Source organism: Gossypium arboreum, chromosome 6, assembly GCF_025698485.1.
Source record: "Gossypium arboreum isolate Shixiya-1 chromosome 6, ASM2569848v2, whole genome shotgun sequence".
Classification (NCBI taxonomy): Eukaryota; Viridiplantae; Streptophyta; class Magnoliopsida; order Malvales; family Malvaceae; genus Gossypium; species Gossypium arboreum.
This window is the reverse complement of record NC_069075.1, coordinates 99,233,131-99,250,594: the sequence shown is the minus strand read 5'-3', so window position 1 is coordinate 99,250,594 and position 17,464 is coordinate 99,233,131. Positions and strand designations below refer to the sequence as shown.

The 17,464-nt window shown below is 35.0% G+C and overlaps 1 non-coding gene across 1 annotated transcript; it reads right to left on the bottom strand.

The window, feature by feature from the left end:
• Positions 1-16,511: 16,511 nt before the first annotated feature.
• LOC128295053 (small nucleolar RNA R71) lies at positions 16,512-16,618 on the bottom strand. Its single transcript, XR_008285360.1, has one exon. It is a non-coding gene; the product is annotated as a small nucleolar RNA R71 (small nucleolar RNA).
• Between the last annotated feature and the right edge of the window lie 846 nt (positions 16,619-17,464).

Here is a 17,464-nt window from a genome sequence, read left to right as displayed (position 1 = left end):
CACCAAGCTGCAACTATAAAAAGACTAGCAAGCACAAGTGGCCAAGTTGATATCAATTTCATAAAGTGTCCTCCCATCGAAAAAGAAGACTGGGATGAAAGAACATATCTACAATGCACAAAGTTAGACTCATAAGTTGAAGACTTACGTGACATATTGTAACACCCCAAACCCGGTCCAGAAGCTACGACCGAATCGAGTGTGTCACACTGAAGTGTTACTGTATAGGTCAAGTCTTGTCTAAAATCTTTCTTAGTGATTTAAAGGGTATTTTTGTTATAGATTAAAGTGAATGGAAGCTGTGCACCAGGTAGGATGCTGGAAAAAGAGGTAGTGAGTCTATTAGACTGCTTAAGTACCAAGCTCTCCACGGATCCACTCCTAGACATGCACACAACCATTGCCACACTTTAACTAAATGATTGTTCAGAAAAAACCATTTCATTTTAAGCCTTTGAAAACACTTATTAATTTTTGAAAACATTTTCATTTCGGAAGCTTTGTCTTGTTTCACGATATTTTGAAATTAGGTAATCTCTTTTAAAAACGCGCCCTAAAGCTATTCAATTTCAAACATTTAAATCCATATCATGCCTAAGCTAATGATCATACTAAAGCAATTAAAAATATTTAAAGTGGCCTTATTACAACTTAAAACCCAAAGCAATTAAAGTAAATGAAACTAATCCAGTCATAAGAAGAAAACTGAGCTTGCAAAACATGTGGCCACTCTGAATCCCTCTCAGCTTCAAGTCCACTATGGTTGGGGGTTACCTGCACGGATAAAATTAAGGGGTGAGTTTGGAAAACTCAGTGTGTAAAATAACCCAACCATAGTCCAAATAGTTCAAACCACAGAAACAGATTAAGTTGGGCCTTAGCCCTATACAGAATTCAGAATCAAGCCCATAGGCCCATAACAAAAACAGAACAGACATATCTTGTATGCAGAAAATCCAACCCATATCCATCCGTATACACCCCCGTGCCAACCTTACACCATGTGGGGAGACTACTCGACCCACCCATCCGCTAAACGTCACAAAATTTGCAGCATGGTTGCCAGAATAGATATTATGACAGAGTCACCAGATACAGCTATTGTGGCAGAGCCACCAGAAATAGATATTTGTGGCAGAGCCACCAGATCAAATATTTGTGGCAGAGCCACCAGAACGCTTCCTCCATCAATATAACTCATATCCCATGCAACAGATATACATGTCATGGCATACAACAAACAGAATCAAAATATTATGCATTTGAGTCAAAATTAACCATAGGGGTATAATGGTAATTTTGTACCTAAGGGTATAATGGTAATTTTCATACTTAGGGGTATTTTAGTAAATTTAACTATTTTAGGGTTTACATACATATTACAGCCATTAACACATTAACAGAAACACTTACCGAGTGTTTTTACCGAATTGGGCCCGTTAGCCCACTAACACGTTTTCGGCCCATTAAGCCCAAATATACCGAAGTGCACGAAATTGCGCACTCTGTTATCATTCCACTTGTGATTACCAAAATTAACAACCAAACCATCTCACGAGTGCTCACACACTCGCAAGTTCACAAAATGCCGGCTCTTCGGCATTTCGGCTTTTTGGCTTTTGCCAATCTAGTCTATGAGTGGGTGTCATTTACACACCTGATTTGTGACAACTACTACTGAAATCTCCCACGATATCCTACAATCGTCACTAGACATATCAGATCCAAAATACAATGGCAACCATCATAAACTTACTTACCATAATCGGACATCAATACCTATGGCCCTTGAAATCCTACCTTTGCCAAAACTAGAGACTAGATCTAGATCTAGTCGTTCCACTTGTCCAAGCCTTCGATCAGCAGCCTCTGGATCACACTAAAACCAAAACAAATCAATTGTTACAACCCTTAGAGCCTTAAGCTCCAATCGACAACCTCCCTATGCCTTTAGGGATTTTGGCTTTTTTAAAACCCGAAATAAAGAATAGATTTGAGTACCTACCTCAGGTTCTTTCAACCAAAATGATTCCACTTCAGTTTCTACTCAAATCTGATGCAGATCTAGCCCTTAAACACTAGAAAAAATTGAATCTTAGAGATCAAAATATTTGGCTATATGTCCCTACAAACTATGGTGTTTTCGGCTTTTGGAACTGTGAAGAAGAACATGATTTGGTATGGTGGTTTTGCAGTGGTATTGCCGACAGGGGTTGAGGTTTAGAGGATGTGAAAATCGGCCAAAAGAGATGAAGAAAATAGGAGGATTTTGACTAGAAGAAATCGGCACAAGAAACAACTTTTGGGATTTTGGCTTTTATGGCAATCGGCTATAGAGGTTTAGAAAAGAATGGGAGTGAAAGAGGAGATGAGTAGAATTGTAATAGCCCAAAATTGGGTCTAGTTGGAACAGAGGTTTCGGGACCACAAAATCCGATTTAGAAATAATTATTTTATGATTATTTTGAGGTCTATGATATGATTGCATGATTGTGTGAAAATTTCGTGAAGAAATTCTATGCATAAAATGCTCAATTTGAAGTTAGGGACTAAATTGAATAAGTTGCAAAACTTGCATTCTAGAAGTTTCTAGTATGAAATTGCTTTAAAATATTAATTAAGAGGTCTTAAATAGAAATTTGACCAATTTCTAAGTGATGGACAAAAATTGGACATAGATGGAATTTTTGAAAGTTTAGTAAGGAAGGGCATTTTGGTCATTTGGTAATTAAAAGAAATAAAAAAGGAAAATAAAGCCAAAATTGACTCATCTTTCTCATGGAGGCCGAAATTAGCATGGGGGAAGCCATGGCTAGGGTTTTCAAGCTTTCCAAGCTCAATAGTAAGTCCGTTATAACCCCGTTTTTCAAGTTCTTTACGTTTTTGGAATCTCGGTAATTTGATTAAGCTTATTCTAGAAATAATTTAAGCTAGGGTTCATATTTGGAAAAATACCCATAGGTGAAATGTGTTTATTTTTCTATTTTAATAGAATATTAGGTTTTAAATTATGTTAGACAACTTGTGCTACTCGGTTTTGAGTGAAAACGAGCAAAATGGCTTAATCGGTAAAAATACCTAATAGTCATAAGTATATGTTAGAGTGAGAATTTGCTGTTGCCATAAAAGGGAAAAGTGATCAGAATGTCATAAAACATAAGAATAAGGGATGAAGTTTAATTCCCGAGCCTAGGGGCAAAAGTGTAAATATGCAAAAGTTTAGGGGCAAAATTGTAATTTTGCCAAAGTTTGAGTTAAGGACTGTTTTGAATAGTACATTAATTGAATAAGTAAAATATGATGTTTTAGATCCTGGAAAATGAGATTTGAACCTATAATGAGAGAAAAATCGAAAATTGGGAAAGTTGGTAAAATGGTCGTTTTAGTATCGAGGTAAGTTCATATGTATAATAAGCATTAATATATGCATGTTTCAATGTAAAATTGATATATTTATTATAATTTTCGAGGTGTTGAAAGTATGTAAGTTGGTATGATAATAATATAGCAATAATGTTGTAATTTATATTTGAAAGTAAAATTTAGTGAATTAATTGAATTATGTTAAATTAAATGATTATGGTGCCAAGTTTATGAATTGATTTAAAAATATGTCTATGGTACATGAAGTGCATTGAATTATCATACATAAATGTGATTTCTATGATTATGGATATTATGGGAAATTGAAAGTTCATATGATTTTTAATAAGGCAATGTGTAATTTAATGTTATTGCCTTGATATTAAATGTGATGTAAGTTTATATGTGAGTAATACATCAATATTACTTGTATTATGATATTTTATAATAATATTGGAAATATGTTTGTGGATAATTACTTTATTGGTGAAATTGTTGGAAAAGAGAGAGAAATCCCGGTTGAACCTTCGGAAAGATTGGATGATACAAATAGTATGTAGCTAGGTCACATGTATGGTGCTGAGTGCACATCATGTGTACAAGAGAGCTACAAGACATTATTATGAACCTAGGTAGCATGGGTGATACTATGTGTACACCATGTAGACAAGAGAGCTACGAGATATATGTAGCTAGGTCGCATACGTGGTTCCAGGTGAAGGACACTATGTAGACAAGAGAGCTACGAGATAAATTGGCTAGGTCACATGGGTGGTACTGAGTGTTCACCATGTGTACAAGAGAGTCGAACTATATGATGGGTGGAGCTATGTGCTGAAACCACCAAGTATCGAGGATAGATCTGAAGTGTTCAACGGGAGACTCTCTATGTATTGCTTTGTGAGTTTTGTGATGAATAAGTGCAGGAACTTGGTTATGTGAATGATGTGTTCATTAAGTGACCAGGATGTGGTAAGGATATAAACAAGTAAGTTATACATGAGGATGATTTCATGGTGACCTTGTGATCATGGGCCTATACTTGTGATGTATGAAATGTGGTGCAAATGATTTGTGATATGTATGTTAAAATGAGGTTAATACAAAGAAAGTGTGAAAGAGTGAATTAGCAATAAAACTGTTTTGGACAGTAGCAGTGACGTAATTTTGAAAAATCACAAAAAAAATTAGAAATTGAATCAGAGACTAAATGAGATATCAAATTAAATCTTAATGCGTCTATTTTCATATAAAAGAAACAGAGAAAAAAAAGAAGTTCTATATTTTGAGATATTTATGTTTTTGTGAGACTGGTTCAGAATGATTATGTGATCCCCTGTTCTGACTTTGGAAAATCACAAAATTTTGGATAAAAATAATTAGAGACTTAAACTTATATTTTTAAATTCCCTAATGAGTCTATTTTCAAGATAAATCAACAAGAACATTATCTGAATTCTGTACTGTGAGATAATTAATTTTTAGTAAAGAGAGGTCAAAACTGTCAGAAAGTGAAATAGGGGAAATTTTAATGAATAAACTGTACTAATTGGCTAAACTAAAAATTATGAAAATTTTATGGTGGAAAGATATGTGAGTCTAGTTTTAGGGGAAATTTACGGATCTTAATTTGGAGCTCTGTAACTCGAACTATAAATAAGTAAGTGACTATGACTAGTGTGGACAGTTTGATGTGAGCATTTATTAGTAAATTGTGAAATCGTACTTACAAGAATGCTATATACATTAAGGATGTGGAATGGAGAGTAGGAGGAGGAAAATAAATATATGTGGAATACATGGAAACTATGGTATATGAAATATTGATATAATGAAATAAATGATATGTGTTTACAAGAAAACAGAAAGAGAATGATATGTATCATGACATGTATATATATATATATATATATATATATATATATATATATATATGACTAGTCTCAATTTAATGCTTGTTAGGTATGGAGTTGAATTGAAATGTTTCAGGCAAACATGTTATTTTGCACATCTGAATTGTGGTATTTTATAAAGATATGATCTAGTTTTAAATATGAATTCTTGATGATTAAGCTGAAGATTTTTGTAAGATGATAATCTTGGTATAAATGTATAAGTGGTACTATAATAAACAAGGTAAAATAAGTATGAGAGACACATGTATGATGACATACAAATGCTATGTTTGTGGTTTAATTGAGAATATTTAATCATTAAATGAATACCATGTTATATGCTTTTGATTTTGTATAAGTGTGTAAGAGATTAAGGTTGACCAAAGCTTGGAAAATAGCCTAGGTATATTCCACACAGGCAGAGACACGACCATGTGTCTCAGCCGTGTATGGAACACGACTTTGGGACACGGGTGTGTGGAGCCTTAAAGCATGAAATTTCCAAGATTTTCATAAGTTCTTGGTTTAGTCCCGAACCCTTTCTAAAGTATGTTTTGGGCTTCGTAGACTCAAATAAGGGACTATGTGTAAGTGAATGAAGGTTTTGAAATATGAATGAAATTTTATGGGCCATATTTTAGTTTAATGTTTGTATGTTTGTCCGGTAACGCCTCGTACCTTATCCCGGCCTTGGGTACGGGTAAGGGGTGTTACAAGAATGGTAGGAATGTTTCGGCCAGAGAAGAAAAGAAGGAGAAAAAGAAAATAGAAGAAGAGAGGAGAAGAGAAGGAAGAATTCGACACTCAGGAGATCTAACTTTGCGTTTTTTAGCTTTTTATGACATTGAGAAGAGAATAGAATGAAAGTGAAGGCTCTAGGTGGCTAACCCTAATTCAACAAAACAAAAAGAAAATAAATCTTGCCCTAATGGCCATTCAGACCCACGGTCCAACCTTCCTAAAGCCCTAGCCGAATTTCCACTTAAGCTCCATCACATACCCGGCACATGCACACAAAAATAAAAGTAACAACACACTTACCTTGTGACTTGAACTCTGGCTCCCCCTAATCATGCACACATCACTCCCCAAACACTTAGGTGGCGCCACATGCCACTTTACCACAGATCTTTTTGTGTCCTATTTTACCACCTCAATTTTAAAAGCCCATATCGCCAGAACCCTTTCTCTCCAAAATTGAAATTCAAGAATTGGCTCGAATTAAATTTACTCTTGGGCCTTTTAAAGGCCCACCAGCATACTTAGACCCACACCGGACAGTCGAAACACAGTATTTCTAAAATTCATTGAAAATTACAAAAATCCCGAAAATTGGGGCGTTACACATATGGTTAAAAGCAAAATGAGATTGAAACTGATGCTTGGGCCACGGTGAACTCGATCTGTCTCATAAACTAAAAGCTGAATATGACGAAGTGGACCACATGCTATTGGATCAAAAACATAGTGAGGAGACTTTGGCCCAAACCAGTTCGATCCACCATTCGTATAACATGACCCAAAATAATTCGATCCATTATCTGTAATGGGCTTACAACCCATAGGAGATGCAAATCCAACCCAGTTAGAATTCTCACTGTGTAATATCCTAATTTTGGGCCTAGTCGAAATAGTGGTTTCATGACCACAAAATTTGAGATAGAAATAATTATTTTATGATTATTTTAAGGTCTATGATATGATTGCATAATTGTGTGAAAATTTCGTGAAGAAATTTTATGCATAAAGTGCTTAAATTGAAATTAGGGACTAAATCGAATAATTTGCAAAACTTGCATTCTAAAAGTTTCTAGTATGAAATTGTTTTGAAATATTAATTAGGAGGTCTTAAATAGCAATTTTACCAATTTATAAGTTTATGGACAAAAATTGGACATGGATGGAATTTTTGGAAAGTTTAGTAGTAAGGGCATTTTGGTCATTTAGGGGTAAAATGAATTAAAATACAAAATTAAAAGCCAATTTTGCTCATCTTCAACCCCATGGCCGAATATAGCAAGGAGAAACCATGGCTAGGGTTTTTCAAGCTTCCAAGCTCAATTGTAAGTCCGTTCTAGCCTCGTTTTTAATGATTTTTACATTTTTGGAGTTCTGGTAACTTGATTTAGCTTATTTTAGCAATAATTTGACCTAGGTTTTATATTTGGAAAAATACCCATAGGTGAAATTTGTGTATTTTGGTGTTTTATGATAGAATATGAGGTTTTAAATTATGTTAGACAACTTGTGCTACTCGGTTTTAAGTGAAAACGAGCAAAAGGGCTTAATCGGTAAAAATACCTAATAGTCATAAGTACATGTTAGAGTGAGAATTTGATGTTGCCATAGAAGGGAAAAATGATCAGCATGTCATAAAACATAAGAAAATAGGCTGAAGTTTAATTTACGAGCTTTGGAGCAAAAGTGTAAATATGCAAAAGTTTAGGGGCAAAATTGTAATTTTGCCAAAATATGATTTTGGGTCAATTTGAATAATGTGAGTCCTAATTAGACTATATTTTAAATGATAGAGCAAGGAAAACTGAAATTCGGGTTAAAATGGAAAAATACCACGTTGTGGACGAAATGGTAAAAGTAGCCATTTTCGCATACGAGGTAAGTTCATGTGTAAATAATGTAGCATAATTGTTATTTTTAAGTTATTAATGTTAATTATATGATATGCTGATTTTTAATCGTGAAATATTATGCTTTGTGGTTAATGTTGAGTAATATGCAAATTATGTTTACTACTTGATAAATATGAATTGCTACCGAGTATCGGTTCCGATATTCCATGGAAGACGGCAAATGTGAGATCGGGGAAAAAAAAGCCCGTTTGAACCTTAGGAATAGATTAGGATACAAGTGACATGTCATTAGGATGGTTGAGCATCCGAACTCGTTGAGTTGAGTCCGAGTTCACTTATGGATGCGAATGTCCGAACTCGTTGAGTTGAGGTCGAGTTCGAGAGATGTAACTAGGCATCCGAGCTCGTTGAGTTGAGTCCGAGTTCACTTATGGATGTGAACGCCCAAGCTCGTTGAGTTGAGTCCGAGTTCACTTATGGGCGGGTTACATGGTAGCTTGGCTACATATGTAGCACTTATGTGCAAACTTTCCATGTATCCGAATTATATTTCGATATGTTCAACGGGTAAAATTCTACTCAAGCGGAGGAATACTCGAGATGAAAGGGATGTATTGGTAAGTGTTGTGAAATGAATACTTTGAATAGGTATGTACTTAACCCTCGTGTTGAAAACTCGATATAACAACAATATGGTAAAATGATAAATGAAAATGTGATATGAATATCTCGGTGATGATTATGCAAATGGTGTTTTATGTTTGCTTATATAGTTATGTTACTTGCTATTTGCATGTGAACTTACTAAGCATTTATGCTTACTCCCTCCTTTTCATTCCTTGTAGTGTTGAAAAGCCAGCTCGGAAATCGGAAACGGTCGGAGGCATGCTCACACTATCCGTATACCATCTTGGCATAATGGCTTGTATATTTTGAATATGGCATGTATAGCATTATAACCATTTTGTGTATATGGTCTTATGATATGGTTATTGAGTGGTATGGAAATGCTTGGTAATGATTAGCCATTGGAATGGCTAATCATGATCATATTTGGTGTTATGTATGCTAAATTACTAGCTAATCCATGGAAACCATGAAATAGGTAAAATTTACCATAAAATAGATTCAGACAGCAGCAGTGATGTGAGTTTGAAAAATCACTAAAAATAGTAGAGATACAATTAGATGATGAATAATATATGGAATTGAAGAATTATGAGTCTATTTTCATATGGATTGAACAAAACAGGTATATGAATTATATTTTATGAGATATTTGAATTTTTGTGAAACAGGGCCAGAGTGATTTCTGGATCCCCTGTTCTGACTTTAAAAATTTATCGTAAATTGTACAAATATAATTAGAATTCATTATTTATATTTACAGATTCCTTATTGAGTCTAGTTTTAAGAGAAACAAACTTCATAGTCATTGAAATTCTGTACAGAGAGATATCTGATTCGTAATACACAGAGGTCAGAGCAGTCGAACCCTGAAACAGGGGAGACTTTAACTAATAAACTGTACTAATTGGCTTGACCAAAAATTCTATAAAATAATTATTAAATAGATAAATGAGTATATTTTCAGGGAAAATTGACGGAATTGGATTTCGAGTTTCATAACTCGAGATATGAATTTTTAAGCGACTGTGACACAGATTGCTAGTTTAACTGGAAATTTTAAAAATAAATTGTTTGAGCTGTTTAAGTAATGAATTAAGCCTGTTAACACCTCGTGTTCGACTCCGGCGACGGTCTCGGGTACGGGGCGTTACACACTGTCAGCCTTCATCTAGGGTTTTTCCCCTCCCCGTTAGACACCGAATCATACCGATAGAAACATCTCCAAGTAAGGTACCCAAACTTTCTACAAATATTGCATTGGGGCCTCGTGCTACCATCAGGTCATCCACTACCTCGACTATGACGAGAAAACTCAAATCCACGAGATGATCAAAACATCTCTGCTGGCAGTTGTCCAGCATACGATGGAACGTCTGGTGCCGAAATAGTCTTGCTTGCCACCGTAACATTCAATGAAAATTAAACCTGAGATAAATGGCCTTGTTGTTGAGCCTCAGCATCCAAATTGTATTGTGATATGATTGTTTTCTTACTTATTATATGACTATATGGTAAGTTAAAATTCTATGTTATACGAACATACTAAACTTAAATGCTTACTCTGTGTTATTTTTCTGTGTTTTATAGTGAATTGGAAGCTCGTTCGAGTTGAAACTATATCACACTATCTATCAGCTCTTTTGGTACATTCAGTTGTTTAATTTTGGTTATAATGGCATGTATAGGTATTTTGGTTAATGTTGGCCTATATGTTTTGTTGTAAATATAGCCATTTTATTTGGCTTGTGTTTGGCATATTTTTGTATGTATATAAATAGCATTAACATGGTTGATATGTGGCTTGTTTTGTGTTGAAGAATGAAAGGTAAAATGATAGTTAAATGTGTTTTGTGATATGACTTATATGGTGATTTGGTGCTAGTTTAGAAAGACATATTTGGTACCAATTGAAAAGTTTTAGTAAGTAACTATGTAGCATGAATTGATGCAAATCTATTTGAAAGTTAGTTGATCATTTTGACCAATATGAGTACATGATTATACATGTTTGCATATTGTCATTTGAGGTGCCTAAGGGCATATTGGTTGTATGATATTATATCATATGTATATGACTTGTTTATGCTTTATTTATATGTCTTGTTATAGCTTGTAAGTATGAGCAATGTTGTGTGTGTAACAGCCCATTTTTAGTGAAATTGGAATAGTGGTTTCAGGACCACAAATCCGAGCAAGAAAGAAAATTTATTTTAATATTATTGAATGGTCTGCATTATGATAGGAATATTATATGAAAATTCTGATAAGAAAATTTTATCGATTATGTGTTTAATTATAGAAAGGACTAAATTGCATAAAATAAAAAAGTTGAGTTCTAGTAGCTAAAAGGATCAATTAGCTATGGAATTCAAAACTTGAGGTCCTTATATGGTAATTAGACCATTAAAGAAAAGTTAGTAGATATTTTTGATGAATCATCCATGAAAATTTAGAAAAAGAAAAGGACTAAATTGGAAATGAGAAAAATTAAAAGATGATAAATAAGAAATAATACCATTTTATATCATATTCATCCCCAAAATTCTATGAAAACCCTAGGAAAGAGAAAACAAGCTTTTCTTGGCTTAATTAGGTAAGTATCTTTGTCCCGTTTTTAGTAATTTTTATATTTTTGAGATCAGGATAGCTTCATCTATCTATTTTGGGGATTAATTTGAAAAATTATCAAAGTAAAAAAGTTTTTCCATGGATGAATATGCTGAAAATTTGAAATTTATTGTAGAAAATGAAAGGTTGTTGATATATAAACAACTTTTACAAAGTGAATTTTGATGAAATTATGATTCAGGGACTAAATTGTAAAGATGTAAAAGTTATGGAAAAATTCTAAATTTTGTGCAATACTTGTGCTGTAAATGATATATGAAAATTTTGGTTAGGCTTGGAATAAGGCTTAAATTGCATGAATTTTATTTTCCAAGCCTAGGGACGACATTAGAATTTATGAAAATTATAGGGGCAAAATGGTAATTTTTCCTAGGGTGTAAATTGAATCCAATTGAGTATAAATTGTATTAAATTGATGATTAAATTCATTTATATAGATCCGAATAACTAAAATTTGAAGTTAGATCGAGGAAAAGAAAATGTGTTGGATTATAGACCTTTAAATACGAATAAGTATCGAGGTAAGTTCGTGTAACTAAATTGTGTCTAATTTATGTTTGAATTAACTATGGAATGTGATTATATGAAATGTAAAAATGTTATAAATATATGGAATAATCACATGTTCGATCATATCCAGAAAATATTAAGTTCTGTTTGAATAATGAATTCCAATAGAGTTAAGTTCCGTTTGAATGATGAATTTCGATGGATAAATATGATTTCCCATATTGAATGTGGTCCTGCATATGTTGTGGACATTATAGCTCGAACGAGCATCCTGAAAAAAGCCTTCTCGAGCACCCTGTTATATAGTTCCTGCGAGCATCCTGATCGGTAGTGATTCTGCATGTGTTGCACACTACCGCAGCTCTTTGTGAGCGTCCTGTTAGATGATTCAATCGGTTGTGATCCAACATTTATTGCGGACACAAACATAGCTCTACGTGAGAGTCCTGATATAGGCTCTTATGAGTTTCTTGACATGGCTCATTTGAACTCTCTGTTACCTTATCTTGTACTCCCTGATAATAACTCTTTGGAGTTACTTGTAAAGCTTTATAAGCTCCCTGATTAAAACACTTATGAGTTTCCTTTTTAGCCCAGATAAGTGTCCTATTACATGGCTCATTTGAGCATCTTGAGATGTTGGTTGAGAATGTGCTTCCTGATTATGTGCCCTAACGGGTACCCTTGAACATGAACTGACGGATCATTGATTTGTAAACCTTGTGTATACTAACTGAGTATCCATCGTAATTTCAATAATTCAACATAATAAATTCCTAACATGAAAAATTATGAAATGAAAAGAATTATGTCTTGAATACTTCTAAAATACTTGAAAGTTTGTAGCATGATGAGCTCATCTATGGTTATTTGATGTACATGTGAATTATGTAACTAACTTGCTTAATTGAGTGTATGTGATTAGGCAAATTGCCAATTTGTTGGGAAGCATGTTATTATTATATATTTTAATTAAATATGATTGGTAAGTTTAATTCTTGTTATATGAACTTACTAAGCATTAAATGCTTACTAGGTTTTTTTTTATAGTATTCGTAAACTCATAAAGGTTGGAGTTCAGTTGGAGCATCATCACACTATCCATCAGGTTGTTTTGGTACAAATAGTAAACTTATTTTGGTACAATGGCATGTATAAGCTAACTTTGCCAATGTTGGCATGTAAATGGTTGTTTGTAACTTAGCCATTGGAATGGCTAATGATAGTGTGTTTTGATATATTATTATAAAGTTATATTATGTTTGATATATATAAATAAGTATATAGCATGGTTAGATTGAATTAGGGTAAAATTATATGTCTTCATTAAAAGGTAAGTTTAAACACATGATTATATGAAGATGTTATAACATATATGATATTGAAGTTTGTTTGATTTGTGTGACTTGAGTTAGTTGGCAAATATATAAAAGTTTTGTTGTAGGTTGAAGGTTAAATTTGGGTGAGAAATAAGGCTAGGAAATGGCCTTATTTTTGTCCATGTGGGTAGACACACGAGCTTGTGTCTTTGACCATGTGACACATGGCTTGGCACATGGGCATGTAGTTCGGTCGTGTGTCCCCTACATCTTAAAATTTAGAAACAGAATGCTTAGAACTAGACACACGGATAGAGACACGGGCGTATGTCTTAGCCCTGTGTGACACAAGGACTAAAACAAGGGCATGTGCCTTGGCCGTGTGAATTCTGCAGCTAATTTTTTAAAATTAAATTGACCACATAGGCTAGCACACGGGCGTGTGGCTGGCCATGTGACCCAAGTCAGAGATTTACACGGGTAAGGACAGGGTCTGGGACATGGTTGTGTGCCTTACATTAAATGACCACACAGCCTAAGACATAGGCATGTCACTTGGCCGTGTGAGCAATATGGCCTACTCACACGGGCGTGTGACCCCTAGATATAAGAAAAATTTTCTGTGATTCCGATTCAATCCTGACTTGTTTTTAACATTTAAATTGGGCCTCGAGGGTCCATTCAAGGCTCGACATGATTAGTTTTAGATATGAATAGTAAATGATACGAATTATCTGTAATTGTTCTGTAAATTTTGGTAATGCTCCGTAACCCTATTTCGGCGACAGATATGGGCTAAGGGTGTTACAGTGTGTTGTAACATGCCAAATTGGGTGAGAAAATGGCATGTAAAATGGCCTATTTTCATCCACACGGGCCCATTTTTGTCACACGTGTGTGTGTCTCAGTCGTGTGTGACACAAGGTCAAGTGACACAGTCGTGTGTACCCTGTAGCTTTCAAAAGGTTACAAGTCAAGCTGTTACACGACCTAGCACATGGCCTAGCACACGGGCGTGTGGGGTTACTTCAAAGGGTACACGGCATGGCACATAGGCGTGTAGCTTGGCCCTGTGACCCAAGTCAATGAGTTATATGGGCACGAACACGGTCTGGGACACGACAGTGTGTCCCTACTTTGAATGCCCACACGGCCTGAGACAAGGGCATGTCTATTGGCCGTGTGACCCCTACAGAGTTGAAAATTTTCCTTGTTTCCTGAAAAATTCTTTGAGTTTTCAATTTAGTCCTGACTTGTTTCTAATGCATTTTTAGGGCCTCGAGGGCTCATATAAGGGACAATAAGTATGTTTTGACATGGTTTAATTATGTTTATTGATGATCTGGAATGTTCATAAATATATGTTCATTTGATTTGAAAACTCTGGTAATGCTCTGTAACCCTATTCTGGCGACGGATACAGGTTAGGTGATAAATGCCAAATTATACATATCTATACCCCGAATACTCAGCATATTTATGGATGTTTATTACTAGATTTTTGGATTTTGGTGCTCTTAATCCGGTTATTTCATGTTTTGTACTCAGGAGAGCACCAAGAGTCGAAAGGAGCCAAAAACAAGCTAAAAAGGGACAAAACGAACCAAATTAAGAAGATGACACGGCCTAAGCCTTGCCACACGGGCATCTCACACGCTCGTGGCTTTCGGGGGTGTCGGCCAAGGTTTTCACAATTCACACGGCCTGGCCATTGAGCCACACAGTCGTGTGCAATTCAGTGAATCAAACACGGCCTGGTAATCACGTCACACGGCCGTCGCACACGGGCATGTCCTTTTTTCAAAGAGTTGTATTTTACACAGAAATGGTACTTAGGGAGGAAGAAAGCCAATCCGAAGCCTATATAAACACCCTAAGTGTGACCTAGAAAGAGGCCGCTCTTTCCAGAACTTTTCTGGAATACAGTACCACACTCCAGGAATTACTTGAAGAAAGCCAGACGATCCATCTTAAAAGCCGGAACTACTCCAAGACTAAAGATCTCTCTCAGAATTCCTTTAGGGGTTTTAGAGTTTTCTTTATGTTTTGTTATTTTCATACTTTTGAGATGTACTCTTATTTTATTATAAACTAAACCCCTTAGGTACTTAAGGGGATAAAACCTATGATGGATCTTGTTATTATTATCTGAACTGTATGATAAATACTTGATTTTTTCTTAATTATGTGTTCTTAATGCTTGAGTTAATGTTCCGAGTATTAATTCATGATTTGATGTGCTTATGCAGAGGAGGAATAGACCCTGCCTAAGAGTAGATTTGGCATAATTAAGAGGAGTTGATCGAATGCCTAGAAATAGGGTTACGAGATTTTGTCGGATTAGGGTGAAACCTAATAAGGGGATCCATAGATTGAGTTAATGCAACCCTAGAGTATTAATTAGAGAAAAGTCTCGGTTATTCAATCTAGGGATTAGATGTTATTAGTCTTGAATACGGATAATAACTTAACTTAGGGATCTCTACGGATCAAGTCAAGTGAATGAATCGTCCGGTTCAGAGTTAGATAACAAGTGAAATCTAGGTGGATTCCTCCTTGGGTGTCGTCTTTATCAATTGTTTTTCTTCAAGTCTTTTTCCAAATTTTCTCTTTGCTTTAATTAAATCAGTTAATTAGTTTAAATAATTAGTTAATTAAAACAAACCGTTTTATTTCTTAGGATAGATAATAAAAAGATAGTTATTACTAGTACTTTTGGTTCCCTTGGGTACGATATCCCAGTCTTGCCATTACTATACTATTATTTGATAGGTGTGCTTGCCTTTTTGTCGTAATAATAGTTAGTCTAGGTTTGATCTTCATTATAAATATTTATTACTTGTTACGAATCATGCGATCAAGTTTTTGGCGCCGTTGCCGGGGAACTGGAATATTAGGAACACTAAATTTTTATTACTTTAGCCATTTATTTTTCTTGCGATTTTATTTTATTTTATTATTTATTAATTTACTTTTTCTCTCTTTCCGGGTTTTTATTGTTTATGACTAGAAGAAACCCGTCAGAACCATTACTCTTTGACAAAGAAATCGATCGCACAGTTCATAGAAATCAAAGAGAAATAAGACATAGTTTACAATACACAGAGAACGAATGAGAAGACGATACTCAAACCCCAACCGACAAGATGGCTAAAAACCCAGGCGATCAGCTACCTCCGGCAGTTGCAGCTAATCAAAATCCTGCTCCACGTACTATGTATGACTATGCTAAACCTTCTTTAATAGGAACTGAGTCTAGTATAGTTAGACCTGCTATTGCTGTGAATAATTTCGAACTAAAACCTAACACAATTCAGATGATACAACAGTTTGTTCAGTTTGATGATTTGCAGGATGAGGATCCCAACACGCACTTGGCGAATTTTCTTGAATTTTATGATACATTCAAAATCAATGGCGTTTCTGATGATGCCATTTTTCTTCAGTTATTTTCCTTTTCACTGAGAAATAAAGCTAAATAGTGGTTGAAATCGTTACCACGAGGGTCTATCACTACTTGGGAATAAATGACCGAGAAATTTTTACTAAAATATTTTTCGCTGACTAAAATGGCTAAATTGCGTAATGATATCTCTTCTTTTGTGCAGATGGATTTAAAAACACTTTATGATGCATGGGAGAGATACAAGGACTTACTGAGAAGGTGCTCTCACCATGGGTTACCACTTTGGCTGTAAGTTCAAACGTTCTACAATGGTGTGAATCCCTCGACAAGACAAATGATTGACACAGCTACTGGCGGAACCATCAACAATAAAACACCAAAAGATGCCTATGAATTCATTGAGGAGATGTCACTAAACAACTATCAGTGGCAAGTTATGAGGACAAAGCCAACGAAAATAGCCAGCGTCTATAACATCAATTCAGTCACCATGCTCTCTAATCAAGTAGAACTTCTCAATAAAAAGATTGATAATTTTCTTGGTTCTATGCATGTACATCCAGTAATGAGGTGTGACTCCAGCGGAGGAGGTGTACAAAATATCAATCCTTCAATCCCACAACCGAAGATGAACAAGTCAACTATATGGGTAACAATAACTTTAGATCTCAAAATAACCCATACAGTAATACTTATAATGCAGGTTGGAGGAACCACCCCAATTTTTCTTAGGGAGGTCAAGGGAATCCAAAGCCACAAAATCCTCAAGGTTTTCAATAGCCACCTTATCAACAAGAGAAAAAACCAAACCTTGAATAGATGCTTTCTAAATTCATTTCGGTGTCAGAAACCCATTTCCAAAATACTAAGACAGCACTTAAGAATCAACAAGCATCGATCCAAGGACTCGAAACTCAAATAGGCCAGCTATCCAAACTAATCTCCGAACAACCACAAGGGAGCCTACCAAGTAATATTGAACCTAATCCGAGGGAACACCTCAATGTAATTAGTACTCAAGATAAGGAAGGATTCATTACACTTGAGCCAGAAATACAGCAAGCCAACGCGATGAACAAAGGACAAGAAGAGGTAAACAATAATGATCCCAAACAGGTAAGT